Raw genomic sequence first — 18159 nt, forward strand, 5'->3', positions numbered from 1 at the left:
CTGTGCCTTTGCTTCATTGTCAGGCCAGCTACAAAGGCCCTCCAGGTGCACGTGCATGTGGGAGTGTGACACATGTGCACGCACGCACGCTCACATGCACTCTCTTCCGTCCGGGGCCAGGGTGATGAATTACAGCATTTGAATGTCTCCTTATCGCAGTGGTGCACATGTGCTCCGATGTGTGTGCCTGTGTGGTGTGGGAGGGATGTGGTGGGGAGCCCAGAGTCAGAAAATAGAGCTCCTAGCTGCCTTGTCCCTGCCCTCTTTGTTGAGATGAAATTTCAGATGCTGCTGGGTGTGTTGTCAGCAAGTCTTTTGCAAAATAGATGGAAGTAATTTTTTCTAAAGCTGATTTTTTTCAGTATTTAGCTATGGAGAGAGTGTGTACAAACCCCATGAAATGCTCACTCTCTTGTGTAGATGTGACTCTTGGTCCAGGAGATAAAAGACAGCCAAGAAGGATGAAAACAAGCCTTTATTGGGTGCCTACTGTGTACTGAGTCCTTTCATGCATGCAAGTTTTCATTAATCTTGGAACTTCCCCTTCACATATGTGGTAGGTACTCAGTAAATGCTGCTGGACCTGGACTGAGTTAAAAGTTGGGGAGTGGCCTTTGTCCTTCAGTAAGTCACTGATGGCCTGATGTATGAAATGACCTTTCAGCAAGGAAGTATGGGCCACAGCAGGCAGGACACTGAAAAGCAACATCTTGAACTTATAGAGCATCATTGTGCTTCCCCAGTAAGTCAGACCCCTTTTTTTAAACATTTATTTACTAGTTTCATTAAAGACACACTCTGCTTACTATTAGGCTACAGGCTACACTCACAGAATTAAAAGAAAAAGAAAACTACAGGCAAGTAATAAGTTCTTTTGTCCTGAAAACAGCTCTGTAAAATGGGATGCATCTTCTCCAAAAAAAAGTGGCAAGGACATGACAGAGTCTCTCTTCTTGCCACTGATTATTCTCTGGGTCTTCTCTCTTTGGGGGCAGTGGATGTGGGACATTAGCTCTTCTCATTTCCCTCCTCATTTATAATATTGCCATACTGTTTTCCCACTTACTCCAGTGATGATTGTACATGTACTTCTTACTACTGAAGGGATTAATTTTATGGGGAGTTTGGGTGTGTTCTGTGGACAAAGAGGGTGTTAGGTATGAACAATCACTGTCTGAGGTAATTGATATACATATTGTATTTTATTACATATACCTTTACCTGCATTTAATTCTATTTTTATGTTTTTTTTTTTTAATTTTTGAGAGAGAGAGCATAAGTGGGGGAGGAGCAGAGAGAGAGAGGGAGACACAGAATCCGAAGCAGACTCCAGGCTCAGAGCTGTCAGCACAGAGCCCGACGCAGGGCTCGAACCCACTAACCATGAGACCATGACCTGAGATGAAGTCGGACGCTCAACCGACTGAGCCACCCAGGCACCCCGACCCCCATTTAATTCTTACAATCCTCCTCTAATACAGGTAGATGGTACTAGCCTCATTTTACAGATGTGGAAAACAAGCTCGGTTTAAGAACAATTTTAAAATGTGCTAAAGGTCAGGGAGTAGTGAAACCAGAACTCTGATCAGAGATCTTCTGACTCCTAACACCCTCTCCTCAGTGACTGGGACAGCATGTGTTCTGAACCAGAGCTCCAGGCACAGACTGAGTATTACACTATTGCCAGGATCTCAGAGTGATCCTGGCAAATTGAAGTGCGTCTTCACAATGATACCACATCACTGGGCTGGAGCCCACCAAATGTGAGCCATGGAAACCTTGCACACAAAAGGTAGGGAAGAGCTCTAGGTTGACATGTAGAGAAGTCAAAGTAGGCACAGATTCTTGGGACTCCTGCTTCCTTAACCCCCACCATCATCCAAACAAATGCTACTTCTTCTCTTTGGTCACCAGATGGTCCCCCAATGTAGATGAAGCCTTAAAATACAATAGCTTTGAAGTTGTATTTTGGTTATTGATTTACATGCATGACTGGCTTCCAGCTACCTACTTGAAAATTGGTGGTGGTTACCCTTTCTGTCTTGGGCAGCTTTGCCCTGAATGCCTGACCATTCTCTTTGCAACTGATAGCCAAGGCAAAAGAAGGTAAAGAGGTTTAAAAATGGGATCTTCGTTTTCTTTTCAATTGACAAAGGCAGAGTGTTCTCAGTCCACTGAAGTGATTCTGTCTTAGGTTCTTCAAGGATGGAAATTTCATTAATATTTAATAATAGTGATAGCATCAATAGTATTAATAGAATTGTTTCCAAATACATGGAGTGTTGGAGTTTACAGAGTGCCCGCTGAACAGGTACAGGCATCTCAAATGCACCTTGTCCAAACTGGGCTATTTTCTTTATTTTCTTTGCTGTTCCCTTCTTGTGTTGTTCAGGCCTTGCCACCATCCTCAATCCTGATGATCCATACTGCTCTCCACATCCAGGCAATCTCACAATGTTTAAGTTAATGGGTTTAGTATCTGTAGCTTGCAACCAAGGACCCTGACTAGGATATGCTTCCTTTTTTTAATTAAAAAATTTTTTTGGTTCTCTCATGTACCTTTCTTTTCTTTTTTTATGAAATTTATTGTCAAACTGGCTTCCATACAACACCCAGTGCTCTTCCTAACAGGTGCCCTCCTCAATGCCCTTCACTCACACTCCCCTTCCTCCCACTCCCCATCAACCCTCAGTTTATTCCCAGTTCTTAAGAGTCTGTTATGATTTGGTTCTCTCCCTCTCTTTTTTTCCCTTCCCCTCCCCCATGGTCTTCTGTTAAGTTTCTCAGGATCCACATAAGAGTGAACACATATGGTATCTGTCTTTCTCTGCATGACTTATTTCACTTAGCATAACATTCTCCAGTTCCATCCACATTTCTACAAAAGACCATATTTCATTCTTTCTCATTGCCAAGTAGTATTACATTGTGCATATAACCCACAATTTCTTTATCCATTCATCAGTTGATGGACGTTTAGGCTCTTTCCATAATTTGGCTATTGTTGAAAGTGCTGCTATCAACATTGGGGTCCAAGTGCCCCTATGCATCAGCACTCCTATATCCCTTGGGTAAATTCCTAGCAGTGCTATTGCTGGCTCATAGGGTAGATCTATTTTTAATTTTTTGAGGACCTCCACACTGTTTCCCAGAGTGGCTGCACCAGTTTGCATTCCCACCAACAGTACAAGAGGGTTCCCATTTCTCCACATCCTCTTCAGCATCTATAGTCTCCTGATTTGTTCATTTTAGCCACTCTGACTGGCATGAGGTGATATCTCAGTGTGGTTTTGATTTGTATTTCCCTGATGAGGAGTGATGTTGAGCATCTTTTCATGTGCCTGTTGGCCATCTGGATGTCTTCTTTACAGAAGTGTCTATTCATGTTTTCTGCCCATTTCTTCACTGGATTATTTGTTTTTTGGGTGTGGAGTTTGGTGAGTTCTTTATAGATTTTGGATACTAGCCCTTTGTCCGATATGTCATTTGCAAACATCTTTTCCCATTCCGTTGGTTGTCTTTTAGATTTGTTGATTGTTTCCTTTGCAGTGCAGAAGCTTTTCATCTTCATGAGGTCCCAATAGTTCATTTTTGCTTTTAATCCCCTTGTCTTTGGAGATGTGTCAAGTAAGAAATTGCTGCGGCTGAGGTCAGAGAGGTTTTTTCCTGCTGTCTCCTCTAGGGTTTTGATGGTTTCCTGTCTCACATTCAGGTCCTTTATCCATTTTGAGTTTATTTTTGTGAATGGTGTAAGAAAGTGGTCTAGTTTCATTCTTCTGCATGTGCTGTCCAGTTCTTCCAGCACCATTTGTTAAAGAGACTGTCTTTTTTTCCATTAGATATTCTTTCCTGCTTTGTCAAAGATGAGTTGGCCATACGTTTGTGGGTCTAGTTCTGGGGTTTCTATTCTATTCCATTGGTCTATGTGTCTGTTTTTGTGCCAATACCATGCTGTCTTGATGATTACAGCTTTGTAGTAGAGGCTATAGTCTGGGATTGTGATGCTTCCCGCTTTGGTCTTCTTCTTAAATATTCCTTTGGCTATTCGGGGTCTTTTGTGGTTCTGTACAAATTTTAAGATTGCTTGTTCTAGCTTCGAGAAGAATGCTGGTGCAATTTTGATTGGATTGCATTGAATGTGTGTTTATTTATTTTTGAGAGAGAGAGAGCGAGAGAAAGAGAAAGAGAAGAAAGAGAAAGAGAAAGAGAAAGAGAAAGAGAGAGAGAGTGTGAACAGGGGAGGGGTAGAGAGAGAGGGAGACAGAATCTGAAGCTGAGTAATCTGAGCTGTCAGCACAGAGCCCGATGTGGGGCTCGAGCTTATGAACTGTGAGATCATGACCTGAGCTGAAGTTGGATGCTTAATCGACTGAGCTACCCAGTCACCCCTAATTTTTTTTTAATGTTTATTCACTTTTGGGAGAAAGAGAGAGACAGAGTACGAGTGGGGGAGGGGCAGAGTGAGAGGGAGACACAGAATTCGAAGCAGGCTCCAGGCTCTGAGCTGTCAGCATAGGGCCCAATGTGGGGCTCGAACTCATGAATCATAAGATCATGATCTAAGCCAAAGTTTGACACTTAACCAACTGAACCACCCAGGGACCCCATGACTAGGACATGCTTCTGCATAGTAAGTCCCTATCTGGTGCAAGACATTGCCCTGGGTGTTGTGTAGACAAAAATGAAGAGCATGCCAGCCTGTGACCCTCTGAAAACATGTGTGCTTGTTGACTACTGTCTGGGACCTGTTCAGACATCACTGATGTGGACTTCCCTCCAACTCAGTCTCACCTCCTGTTGGCTAGTCAGAATCGAAGGAAGACAAGGAGACACAGCATTTAAAGCATTTGGCAAAGAAAGGAAGTTTAGAAGAAACCTTGCAGAGAATGTCTGAAAAGGACTGACTTGTCAAATGCAAATTATGACACCTATTTAAAGGGAAAAAAGACAAGATTTTCCAAAGTTATCAAGTTTATAGGTAGTCTGTTCCCCACGGACACACAACAGTTTTCTTCCATGATTATCCTATTGCACAAGACGATGACAAATCTTCAGTTATAGCTTTGAACAGTCAGGGATGAAGTTGTTCATATTCCAGAGTCAGTCACCTACCAGAAGACTCAAGACTTCCTTTATGTTGGAAACTAGAGTTAGACAGGGGACCCTGGATTTACTTTGTTTTGTGATGTGTGCATGTGCAGCTGACATGCTAGGTTCGGTGGTTGTGTCCCACAGAGTGGCTGTGGACACTGAGTTTGTGGCTGCTGACCGCTGCTTCTACAGGACACTCAGGGCTAGGTTCCTGCCAACCTCCCGTCACAACATTTAAATCATTGGGTCACTACATAATGCTATTTTAGGTGTGTTTCCATTTATATTTTTTTAATGTTTATTTATTTTTGATAGAGAAAGAGAGAGAGAATGAGCAGGGGGAGAGAGAGAGAGGAGACACAGAATATGAAGCAGGTTCCAGGCTCTGAGCTCAAACTCATGAATGTGAGATCATGACCTGAGCCGAAGTCAGACGCTCAACTGACTGAACCACCCAGGCACCCCCTTTTCGGTGTGTTTCTGTTGAAAAACACTTTAAGAATTATATATTGTTGACTCATTAACATCAAACTCCCTGCCAACAGCACTAAAAATTGTGCCTGAATGGAGCTTCTCTAACACCCAGAACTTCTCCATGAGGCACATCCCAGCCTTCTTGCACTTGGAAACGCTAGACAGCATGCCAGCACTACACTCAGGGACCGTGAGAGACAGAAATCACCACCAGAAAGCACAGTAGAGCAAACACTGTGGTACCACAGAGACTTGGAAGAGGACACTTGCTTACAGTATAGTAGCTGAAACAAGAAGGCTGTGTGGTGGCCTGTTGACCCTCTGCTGGAAGCAGGGTGTTAGCTGACCCCTGAATCCTAACCCTCCTGCCTCCCTGATCCCGGTTTGGCTACATCCCAGTGACTGGCTGCCTTTGGTGTTTTTTTCCACTGGACTCGCCATGGCTGTGGAACAGGAATACCCATCATTCCTGACCTTCCTCTCTGGCACTATGAAACGTGGTGTCAAGGCCTCTTTGTGGGTGTGCTTGTTAGGCAGGGAGGTGTCCAGGAGTCGTAGGGAATGGGGTAAAAATGGAATGGTGGCCCTGCGTATAGTAGTAGGGTGGGGGCTGAGGCTGAGGGCTACCTTGTGGTTCTGCTGCTCAACTGACGGGTAGCCACTGTGATGTGTTCCTTCCTCCTCCTCTTCCTCCTCCTCCCTCCTGCTGCTCTCTCCCTCTTCCTCTTGCTTCCCCCTTCTCTCCTCATTCTCACTTGACTTTATCCAAATAGGCAGCCCAGTGGATTTGTATCAATAAGAAGCAATCAGCAACAGCCATAATACTTGCAATCAATATATAATTGCATCAGGGTTATTCCATTACCTCAAGCCTGGCGTGCTGATTACCGCTGAGGCCTTGTGATTCCAGCAGTCATTTGCCTGACTTCAGGGTTTGGTGGAAGAGCGTGTGGGAGGGTTGCCAGGCTGAGCTCTGTGTTGTGCACCTCAGGCAGGCCATCAGGGTCCAGGGTCTGGTCAGACACCAGGAAGTCAGACACAGGGGTGAGATACTCCTGGGCTGACAGGAGGGTGGCTCCGGGGAGGCCTGGGGTCAGGCATCAGGGCAACAGGACTAGAACTGGGAGTGAGTTCCTGGGACATAGGGCCCCATACCACATTAACTGCCATTTAACTTGTACCGTTTCCGTATGGACAGTACTTTTCCATATGAGGCCTCACACCAGCCCTGGGGGCTGAATATGACTATTCCCATTTTATAAACGAGGAAGCTACAAACCCAGGGGAGGTACAGGGCTCAGTGCTACTGGACTTGGAAGCTGAGAAGCTATGACTCGAATTCAAGATTGAATTTAAGGTTTGAATTCAAAGTTGAGATCAAGGGTTAGTATGCTTTCCTAGCGCTCCCAGAAACAAAACAAGCACCACTCTCTACTTTCAGATGGCGCGTCTACAGGCTTCTCATTGGCTTATTCAGCAATTCTGTGAGGAAGACAACACAGTTTATCATGCCCATTTAACAGATAAGAAGACTGAGCTTTGGATTAGGGTGACCAACTGTCCCAGTTTTCCCAAGACTGAGGGATATTCCTGGGATTTTCAGTACCAGCCAGACAAGTCCCAGAGCAAGCTGGTCATCTGAGTTTAGGTAGAGGTTTGTTGATTTGTCATAGTGGCCGAGGGACTGGGTTCCTTTTTCCCACCACCCTGAACTGCTCCAGGTAACTGATAGTGCACCCACTTTCCTGTGTGTCTGTGAAGGCTAATATAAAAAGGACGAAAACAGCTATGATTTAATGAATACTTGCCGTGTACTAAGGCTTGGTAGATATTTGGTAATAATAGCAATCTCTTACATGGTACTTACCTCATGCCAGGCACTATTGTAAGAACTTTATGAAAATTAACTAGGTTAGTTGATCCTCAGTCAATCCCTTTACAGAGGAGAGAACAGAGCACAGAGAGGTTAAGTACTTTGTCCAAGGTCATACAGCGAGTAAGGGCTGAAACCAGAATTCGTATGTAAGCTGCCTGGCTGCTGAGTCCACCCCTGTGTTTACTGTCTCTCTAATCTTGGTTAAACACTCAGACAACAGCAGGTGTTATCAGCATGATCTTAGAAAACATAACACGAGGCAGAGGGTAACTTCTGGTTAAGTGAATGAGTGAACGAATGAATGAATAAATGGGAGAGTCCTGTAACATTCTCAGGATCACAAAATGAATGATGTCTGATCTCCCCATATGCAATGGATTATCAGTCAGCAATCAAGAAGAAATAAATAACAAAGATAACTAAAAAGAAACCAATATGTTGAGGGAAAGAATCCTGACAAAACGAGTCCATTTATATGGAGTCCAGGAGTATGGTCAAACAAATTTACAGTGATAAAATTCAGAACTGTGGTTGCCTATGGGGATTGACTGGAAGAGGACACGAGGGAAATTTCTGGGGTGGAGATGTTCTATATCTTGACTGGGGTGCTGGCCATGTGGCTGTATACATATGGCAACACTCGTTGAATTGTATACTTAAAGACCTATGTATTTCATATGTAAATTTTACCTCCAAAAAAGAGAAAGCACAAAAGAGCAGATGAAATAGAAGAGAAGGGATTCACCACTAGGGGTGTCTGACACCCATGCCCTGCTGTGTCTGATGTTTGGGATTAACTGCCTCCATATTCAGTCAGTCACAGCTGGTGTTCCAGGTGAGCCCCTAGCATTAGGGCATGCTCATAGGTGGAGGAGCCACCAAGGCAGAAGCCACCTGAGCTGCCTTACCTGAGCACCTACTCTGGGCTGTGCTGAAGTGACACCTTCAAGGGAAGATGAATGGATTAGACCCAGTGCCTGCCTGGAGCAGCTTCCAGCTTGGGGCGGGGGGCATCAGTACAAGAATGACTGACCACAGGTAATAGCCCCCATTGGCCAGGACTCCAGTCCTTTTTTGTAGGAATAGAAATCCTGAGCATGTTACAAAGATAAGAGTTCTAGCTGTAGGAAATAAGGATGGAATTGAAGTACTGCCTGTAGAATGTAATGCAGAAACATGGTTGGCAGAAAGAATTCAGAGGCCTAGGAACTACAGCACGGGTACAAGGTGAGGGCTGGGTTTGCAGAAAATCTGGCTTTGACTGAGTTTTGTGGCAGTGAGTCAGCAAGGTCAAGGCTGGCTCTACTACTTGCTAGCATATGACCTTGGGCTGTAATTTATGTCCTCTGTTTCTCAGTTTCCTCATCTAAACCAATGACAGTGGGAATAATGATAGTACTTACCTCTGAGGATTAAATTATTCAATATATGTAAGGCAGATATCACAGTCCTTGTTATCACAAATCTTGTTAATTTACAGCTTAAAGTGGCACTCAAGGAAGACACAGTTGGCTGCTGGTCCCGGCAGGGCTCCACCTGCGGACTGTGGTTAAATAGCTCCAAGAGATGGGTGAGGGGAATACAGGACAGGAACTAGGTGGGTCTTAATGAGAAAAATAAGCAAATGTTATTATTCAGTTTCATAGGAAAACATATCAAGGTCTAGGGAGGTAACCCTTGTCTGAGATTGCACAGCTAGTTAGTGGAAGACCTGGGGCTACGTGTCAGTTCTGCTGCTCCCTTGTCGATGCTGCTCATACCGGCTCCAAAACCTGCTGCCATCCCCAGCCCTCTGGACTCATTACCTGGCCCTACACAGGGCGACCTTGATCAGGAACCAGGGCTGCCTGTCTGATCTTCAGTTTGCATCATGTAGGGTATCCTGCCTGGGACTTTGCTGGTGGGTAGGCAACATCCTCATTACATTCTGGCTTGTATTTATGTCAGAGATTCCTGTCATCATGTCACCATGTCACCTTGATCACATATTTAGCTGTCAGATGTGGAAGCTTGGGGGCTGTAGTCTGCCATTTTTACAGAACACACTATTCTTCACTGTGAGTCTCTGAACCTGACCCCAATCTTTCTTCTGGTCTTCATGTCTCTACACCTGGGAGTGTCTATATCTGCAGCAGGTCTCACCCCTCCCATTTCCCCAGAGTTAGAGAGAGAGAGACAGGACCCAGGAGGAAGATCTTTAGCTGTAACAAGGTTGGGGACAACAAAGAGCCTCTCCCAGGAAGCTGGATAGGGAAGAGCTATGAGGAGCAGGGGTGGCCATAGATCCTGGATGGCAGTGGAGCCTGACAGGTGACAGCAGACGTGGCTGGGAAAGGGGCTGGGACAGCAGGCAGGTGGTGGCTGGTTGGGCTTCCTGCATGCTCCAGTTAGGTAGGGCTCACATGTCTCCCGTGAGTAGCTGTCCTAACATTTACAACAAGAGAAATTTAAAAGTACCTAATTCCTCCCAAGAAAGAAAAAAATAGGGATAATCAATTCTGATCATTATACTCAGGCAGAACTGGTTTAGATGTTGGTTTATTTCCTGAATTCATTCATTCATTCATTAATTCAACATTGCCTAACTACTAATTAATAAAGCACTAGTTTTGCACCTGGGAATCAGAAAAAAAATATTTGGGGGGCATCTGGGTGGCTCAGTTGGTTAAGCATCCAACTTATGCTCAGGTCATGATCTCACGGTTCATGAGTTCAAGCCCTGTCTTGGGCTCTGTGCTGACAGCTCAGAGTCTGGATCCTGCTTCAGATTCTGTCTCCCTCTCTCTGCTCTTCCCCCATTCATGCCCTGTTTCTCTCTCTCTCAAAAATAAATAAACATTAAAAAAAAGAGAAAAGAAAACAATAATTTTGGCTTCATTTGGAGAGTCAAAATGAAGGCTAGAAAACCTTAACTGGGGGGTGGCTAACCCAGATTTTGATAACATTAATTTCTCCCTGTGAGATCAAGAAATATGTCAATACACAATCAATACGATGCATGTGTGGTACTACAGGAGCAGCACATTTAAGACCCAGCTAAGGTTGGCTTTGGTTTGCAGCTGTGTGTTGTTCTTCAGAGGAGCCATTCCTTTATTCTCTGCTGACTTTGCAGGAGGTGGTTGTCAGGGGAAATACCCTTGGTTTTCTGGTGAGACTCAGCAAAGCCCCAATCTCACTGGTGTTGGGGCCCTGCATGGGGTTAGGTGCTTTGTGCATGTTTTGAACACAAGCACTATATCTGCAAATGTCCAAGTGTGGATTGGCTGACATGTAGCCTTTACTTAGTGGAGAGTTTGTGTTTCTGTTCAGGATACCAGTTCATGATAATGTATGACTTTTGTCAGAAAGTTCTTGATCTCTGTCTAGGCTTGGCCTGTGTGCTTCTGTGGTTAGTATTGCTAGGACACGAAGGATGAGCCTTACCATCTGGTGTTTGTGTTGAAACTCTGCAACCCTACTCAGCTAAACAGTGTGCAAGGCCAAGGGCAAACCACATGTCCTGCCCAGTGGCAACCACTGTTCTGGGTGGATTATGTCCTGTTTGGAAATGAATAAACAGAAATGCTACAAAAGGATCCAAGAAAAAAGACAACAGAAAAAGAAATAATAAGGGGAACCTGGGTGGCTAAGTCAGTTAGGCGTCAGACTCTTGATTTTGTCTTAGGTCTTGATCTCATGGTCATGGGATCAAGCCCCATACTGGCTCTGGGCTGAGTGTGGAGCCTGCTTAAGATTCTCTCCCTCCCTCCCTCTGCCCCTCTCCCCTGCTCATGTGCTCTATCTCTTTCTCTAAAATAAAAAAATTTTAAAATAAAATAAAAAAAAACAATAAGAAGAAAAGCAAATTGAGGTGAAAGCAGCCTGCGGAGAAGATGGCTAAAATAAAATGCAGTTGAAGGATACTTAGCTCCAATAGAACAAATAAAATGCAGGTGGAGGTAGTGAAGGCAGGAGTTAAGACTGGTAAAATGCAAATCACTGGTGAGAAGAACAAAATCTGCTTCTATTCAGAGGAAAAAGAATAAGGAGATGTGGGTGATGAGGAGATCATAGGTGTATAGAAGAGAGGAGATCCAATCTAGGAATTACAGGTATTGCTGAAGAATAAACCAGAATAATTTCTTCAGAAACAAAATCAAAGTCATAACTGAGGAAAATGTGTCTTGCAAAATGTCCTAAATGTGCAGGCAAAATAAATTTAAAGGGAACTGCATCTACATACATACTGGCTACATTTTCAAATTGAAAAGATAAAGTATTATGAACACGCTGGAAGGAGAAAAAACCCAACCATGTTGAATATATAGTTGCAAAAATTAAGACTAAAATATCCCTCAAGGTCTCTGCAAATGCCCCAGAGCAATAGGGCAGCCATGAGGCACAGACAGGGCTCTGTGTTTATCAAGTCATTTCTCTTTTCTCCTGGAAACAGAGGAAGACAGAATTTCCCAGTTTTCTCCAATATAGGTGAGCCAGGGACCAGTTTTTGCTGATGAGTTGTGGATACAAGTGACATATGCTACTTCTGCTCTGGATCCTAAAATGTGCCATGAGAGCTGCTAGTCTCCTCTTTCTTCCTTTCTCTGCTCCTTAGCCAGATTCACAGAGTCTGGCAGAGGACCCCAGGGGACAGTGGAAAGGGCCTGAGCTCCTGATTCACCTCATGGAAGGCTCCCTCTGGCCCCTACAATGGGCTCTGTAAATGTCAACCTCAGAAGTGCAGTGTCTTGTAGTATTTAACTTGCTCTAATATAAAGGGCTAGAGAGTTTTTGAGGGAACACAGTCATGACTCAAGTATTTTTTATTTAGTCAAACTGTCATTTAGGTGTGAACATAGAGAAACGTAATCAGAAATAAAAGAGCTCATAAGGTGTAAAAGGTCCATTTCCTTCCTGAAAAAAGTATTTAAGGATATATTTCAGTCAATATAGAGATGTATCAAAATAAAGACCTAAGCATGGGGAGGTTATCAAATAAAAAGCCTGGTTGAAACACTGAATCAGTTAACCATGGGGTAAAGTCTAAATAATTCTTGTTAACATGGCTATAAAGAAGAATGGAAAATAATAAGTTATTCTCAAAAGTGGGGAAAAAAAACTCTCAACAGAATTGGGCTCTAATACCCCATTTTATTCCAGAATAAACAAAGAAATTGGGTGAAAGAGGAGTAGAAAGTAGTAAAAAGCATCCTAGTTTCCTCATCTTCAAGGGAAAAGTGGATAGAAACTATTTTATTTTTGATATTGACTATTGGAAAAATAAAGCTCAAAATTATTTTCTAAAACTCCCAAGAGCTAAAAATATATTTTTGACCATCCCCCAAACTATTTGAGAAAAAAAAGTCAAAGAGAATAATTCATAGTCTTTTTAGTAAATAGAAAAATTTTAAATGCTTTTTAAAAAATATTTATTTTATTTTTGAGAGAGAGAGTGTGAGTAGGATGGGAGGCAGAGAGAGAGGGAAACACAGAATCAGAAGCAGGCTTTAGTCTCTGAGCTGTCAGCAGCCAGACGCGGGGATTGAACTCATAAACCGTGAGATCATGACCTGAGCTGAAGTCAGATGTTTGACTGAGCCACCCAGCTGCCCCAGTAAATAGAAATTTTAAAAATGGAGAATTACAAGGCAAAAAACAAGCATAATAAGAAAAAACCAGGAAGTTCCATAGACAGAAATAATAAAATGTAATGACAGTAATAAATCCAGATATACAATTATGGCAATAAATAAAAGGGTCAACCCTCCCATTAAAATACATAGACTCTCAGATTAGGCCACATAATTAATGTCAACTATATGCTGTTTACAAGACACAAATCTAATACAAAATGATTGACAGGGAAAGATTAGAAATAAAAGACTTGGTAAAAGATACCGGGAAAATACATAAAAATGCCAGAATGACAATATCAATATAATAACAACTGAATTGGAAAATAAAATCCAGCATAAAAATGTAGCAGTCATCAAGCAAATAGTAGATGATGCCAAATCATTTAATATCAGACTATAGCAAAATCATTAGAAAATATGAGAAAATAACAAAAAATATTTGTGGAAGACCATGTATTTTGCTCAGAACAATGCAGATAAGACAAGTGAAAAATAAATGTGGGTGCAGAGTACATGGAAAATGAGATATATAAATTTTATTTAATAAAAATATATAACAAACTTTAATCCACGAATAGATAATAAACCTTTCTTTCAGCCATTCTTAGAACAGTGACAAAAATTTAAAGAAAAGCTCATTAAATACTGAAAATCCATGTTTATGTAGAACATCATACATGAAGAATAGAGAAAAAAATAAAGGTTTTAAAAAGGCACATGTGAGATCTTGGAAACTAAAAACTGCTCTGCTTAATAATTTTGGGTCAAAGAAGAAATACTGACAATCTATAAAGCAACAAAAAATAGACAATGTAAAAGTTTATGGGGTAAAATCAAAGCTGTACAAAGGGGTAAATTCATAGGCTAAATGGTTTTATTAACACATTTAAATAAAAATGAAATATTTAATTAAATATTTAAATAAACAACACACAGAGATTTAACATAGAACAGAGAAATCTTTCTTGAATTAGAATAGTAGTGTGTAAATCCAGAAAGCCTAACAGGAAAAAAGGAAATGTGCAAAGTTAGATATTAGAAAGTGGATGGACCTACAGATATTGATGTTATAAAGCTTTTCATGAGATTAATATATTGTATTCTATACTATTTTTTAAATGTTGATTACAAGACATAATTTTATAGCAAGATATTAATCACCAAAATTGACTCAAAAATAGAGAACTTAAAGAAATTGTAAAAAAAGAAAGTTACTGTAGAATTAATTTCCCCCAAATGCTCTTCACTTAATGTTGTTGATCAGCTTAGTTGATCAAATCTCCAGAAATATGTAATTTTTAGGAGGAAATTAACCATTTGTAATTATATAAAAAGACAGAAAACTTTCAAAATTATTTTATGAAACCAACATAACCTTAATAATGAAACACAACTAAAACATAATACTAAACACAAGTTTATTTTATGGAATGGAAATTACTTTCTTTAAATAAAATGTCATCAAATCACAACTACTGTAATATTAAGAAATGAATACTATAACTTGTCTAGTTAATCATTATCTGAGGAATGGAAGGATAATTTAATGTTATGAAATCTAGTAATACAATCCAGGGATCAGTGAGATAGAAAAAACTTCAGTTGATTCCCTAAACACATATGATAAAATAACCATTTAAAAAATATCTTGGGAAAAATTTAATAAATATTAATGTAAGATCACTTACAAAATGTTGAGCAAAAAATGCTCAACATCACTCATCATCAGGGAAATGCAAATCTCCCACAATGAGATACCACCTCACACCTGTCAGAATGGCTAACATCAACAACTCAGACAACAACAGATGTTGGCGAGGATGCAGAAAAAGATCTCTTTTGCACTGCTGGTGGGAATGCAAACTGGTGCAGCCACTCTGCAAACAGTACAGAGGTTCCTCAAAAAATTAGAAATAGAGCTACCCTATGACCCAGCAATTGAACTTCTAGGTATTTATCTAAGGGATACAGGTATGCTGTTTCAAAGGGGCACATGCACCCCTATGTTTATAGCAGCACTGTCAACAATAGCCGAAGTATGGAAAGAGCCTGAATGTCCATCGATGGATGAATGGATAAAGAAGATGTGGTATACACACACACACACACACACACACACACACACACACACACACACAATGGAGTATTACTCGGCAATCAAAAAGAATGAAATCTTGCCATTTGCAACTATGTGGATGGAACTGGAGGGTATTATGCTAAGTGAAATTAGTCAGAGAAAGACAAATATCATATGACTTCACTCATATGAGGACTTTAAGATACAAAACAGATGAACATAAGGGAAGAGAAACAAATATAATATAAAAACATGGGGGGGGGGACAAAAACATAAGAGACTCTTAAATATGGAGAACAATCAGAGGGTTGCTGGAGGGGTTGTGGGAGGAGGGAATGGGCTAAATGGGTAAGGGGCATTAAGGAATCTACTCTTGAAATCGTTGCACTGTATGCTAACTTGGATGTAAATTAAAAATATAAATTAAAAATTAAAATTAAAATTAAATTAAATTAAAATTAAAATTAAAAAGTATAAATTAAAAATATAAATTAGGTTAAACAAATCAAACTAATAGTTCAGTATTAGATGTGATGGTGAAATACAAAAGAAATTCCCATTAAAGTTTCAACAGTGGAAAGATACGGGAGACTAGCATCATATAACAGTGTTCTGTACATTCTAGCTACATAACAATAATGAAATACTGTGAGGCAGTGATTCTTGATGGGGGTGATCTTATCCCCCTGGGGACATTTGGAAATGTCTGGAAGCAGTTTTGGTTGTAAAGACCAGTGGGGTGAGGGTGCTACTGGCATTTAGTGTGTAGAGGCCAGGAATGCTACTCTACATCCTGCATCCCTATACAGGATGGACTCCCACAGCCAAGAATGCCCACTGTTTCATTCTCCTGAATAGCCATAAGCATCTCAAACCCACCTGGTCCCAAACTGAGTTCTTTCTGTATGTCAGGTGTCACATGAAATACTTTATTTAATTCTCACAAAATACCTATAATTCAGGTGCTATCATTACACTCTTTTCACATATAAGGCCATTAAGACATGGCAGGAATTGTAAAGTCACACAGATATTAATAACAGAGACAGGGTTTGAACCAGGCAATCTGGCCACTTTGTCCCTCACACTGAGGTAACTTTCTGTTACTCAGTGAGAGAAATAGGATTTAAAGTTACACACACAGCATAATGATCATCCCAATTTTATGAAATATTATATATATTGAAATAATATTAAAACAAAAGTAAATACATTTTGGTTGTTAATGAATGGTAGTGGGATTTCTCTAGTGTCTTTAATGGACATGTATTATTTTGTAATGAGAAAACCCAAAAAATCTAATTAGTCACATAAAAGGATCAATGGAGCTAAATGCAGTTTTGGTATCCTCTTTTAAAAACTAGGAGCTCCTTCCATATTTGGCTATTGTTGAAAGTGCTGCTATAAACATTGGGCAAGTGCCCCTATGCATCAGCACTGTTCATCAACTGATGAATGGATAAAGAAATTGTGGTTTATATACACAATGGAATATTACATGGCAATAAGAAAGAATGAAATATGGCCTTTTGTAGCAACATGGATGGAACTGGAGAGTGTTATGCTAAGTGAAATAAGCCATACAAGAGAAAGATAGATACCATATGTTTTCATTCTTATGTGGATCCTGAGAAACTTAACAGAAGACCATGGGGAAGGGGAAGGGGTAGGAGAAAAAAAAAAGTTAGAGAGGGAGGGAGCCAAACCATAAAAGACTCTTAAAAATTGAGAACAAACTGAGGGTTGATGGGGGTGGGAGGATGGGGAGGGTGGGTGATGGGTATTGAGGAGGGCACCTGTTGGGATGAGCATTGGGTGTTGTACGGAAACCAATTTGACAATAAATTTCATATTAAAAAATAAATAAAAACTAAGAGCTCTGAATGGAGAGTTATGCTGCCTCTAGGTTGATATACACTGTTCTAGAACAAACATTACTATTTAGGTACATGCACTAGCATCCCTTTGGAGCTATAGGTTCTGACTGAAACTGGTTTAAGCAAAGAGAAATGAATTGGCACATCCAACTGAAAAGTATGAGAAAGAGCTTGTCAGCTTCAGGTAAGGCTTGATCTTGCAGCTCAACATGGCTTGACCTTGACTTACTTTCTCTCTCCATTTCTTGACTTCTTCTTTGGTATTGGCTCTGACTCTCTCCTCTCTTTTGTATCCCACAGGAAAGAGGAAGTCTCTCTCAGAGCATCTGGTAACAGTCTACATGTTCCCTTTGATTGGACCACCCTATGTCACATGGTGACTGATTGGCCTGGCCTTAGCCTTGGGTTCTACTTTTGGAACCAGGGGTGAACTCAACTTCCCTGGTGTCCTATCTCCCCAAATAAGAGGATGGAAGCTTGTGGGAAATTGGAACATTTACACTGATCAGCAAATGGATGGTGGCGATTCAGTCAACCCACACACACTATACTATGGGACTTCTGAGAATGAAACAACTTTATTAAATGTCTACTTATGTACATTTGTTATCTAATATTATAGACAATGTGTCCACTATGTTCATATTAAGGAGAGTCACCAAAAGATGGATTCATAAGGGAAGGCTTCCTGGTGGAGGCAGACTCAAGGAGGTCCTTTGAGGACAGGTGTGAGCTGGGTGGGTGGACAGGGGAGGACCATATTCAGGTGTGTAAGAATAGGGCCAAGACCAGGTTGTGTAAAGGGGAAGTGAACATACAGAAATGAAAAAGGGCAGCGAGGAGGACTCCCTGTGGAGGAAAGGGCCTGGCAGGAGAAGTCTCATTGTTTAAATCTTGGCTTTGAAACTCTGTATCTCCAAAAGAAGAAATAGCCATGGGGATCCTTCTTGTGAAGGGTGTTCATATGCTCCTTGTTAACATTTTATATTACCAAGCTGTTTTACTTTTCTACTCTCATTTTCTGTAGGTTTACATCTGTAAAATGGACATAAATGGACATAATAGCACAGAGGATTGATATGAAAATTAGATAAGATTATATCTCTTAAAAGATCCTGCAAACTATAAATTAGTAAATGGCAGGTAGGG

At 41.1% G+C, this 18159-nt stretch overlaps 1 long non-coding RNA gene across 1 annotated transcript in view; it reads left to right on the forward strand.

Moving 5' to 3' along the window:
- LOC111560114 overlaps positions 1-17610 on the forward strand; it is a 61215-nt gene extending 43605 nt beyond the window's left edge. Inside the window, exon 2 of the long non-coding RNA XR_002741678.2 lies at positions 17311-17610. This is a non-coding gene — a long non-coding RNA (uncharacterized LOC111560114). The remainder of the gene's footprint in view (positions 1-17310) is intronic.
- The last annotated feature ends 549 nt before the right edge of the window (positions 17611-18159 follow it).

Source organism: Felis catus, chromosome B1, assembly GCF_018350175.1.
Source record: "Felis catus isolate Fca126 chromosome B1, F.catus_Fca126_mat1.0, whole genome shotgun sequence".
NCBI lineage: Eukaryota > Metazoa > Chordata > Mammalia > Carnivora > Felidae > Felis > Felis catus.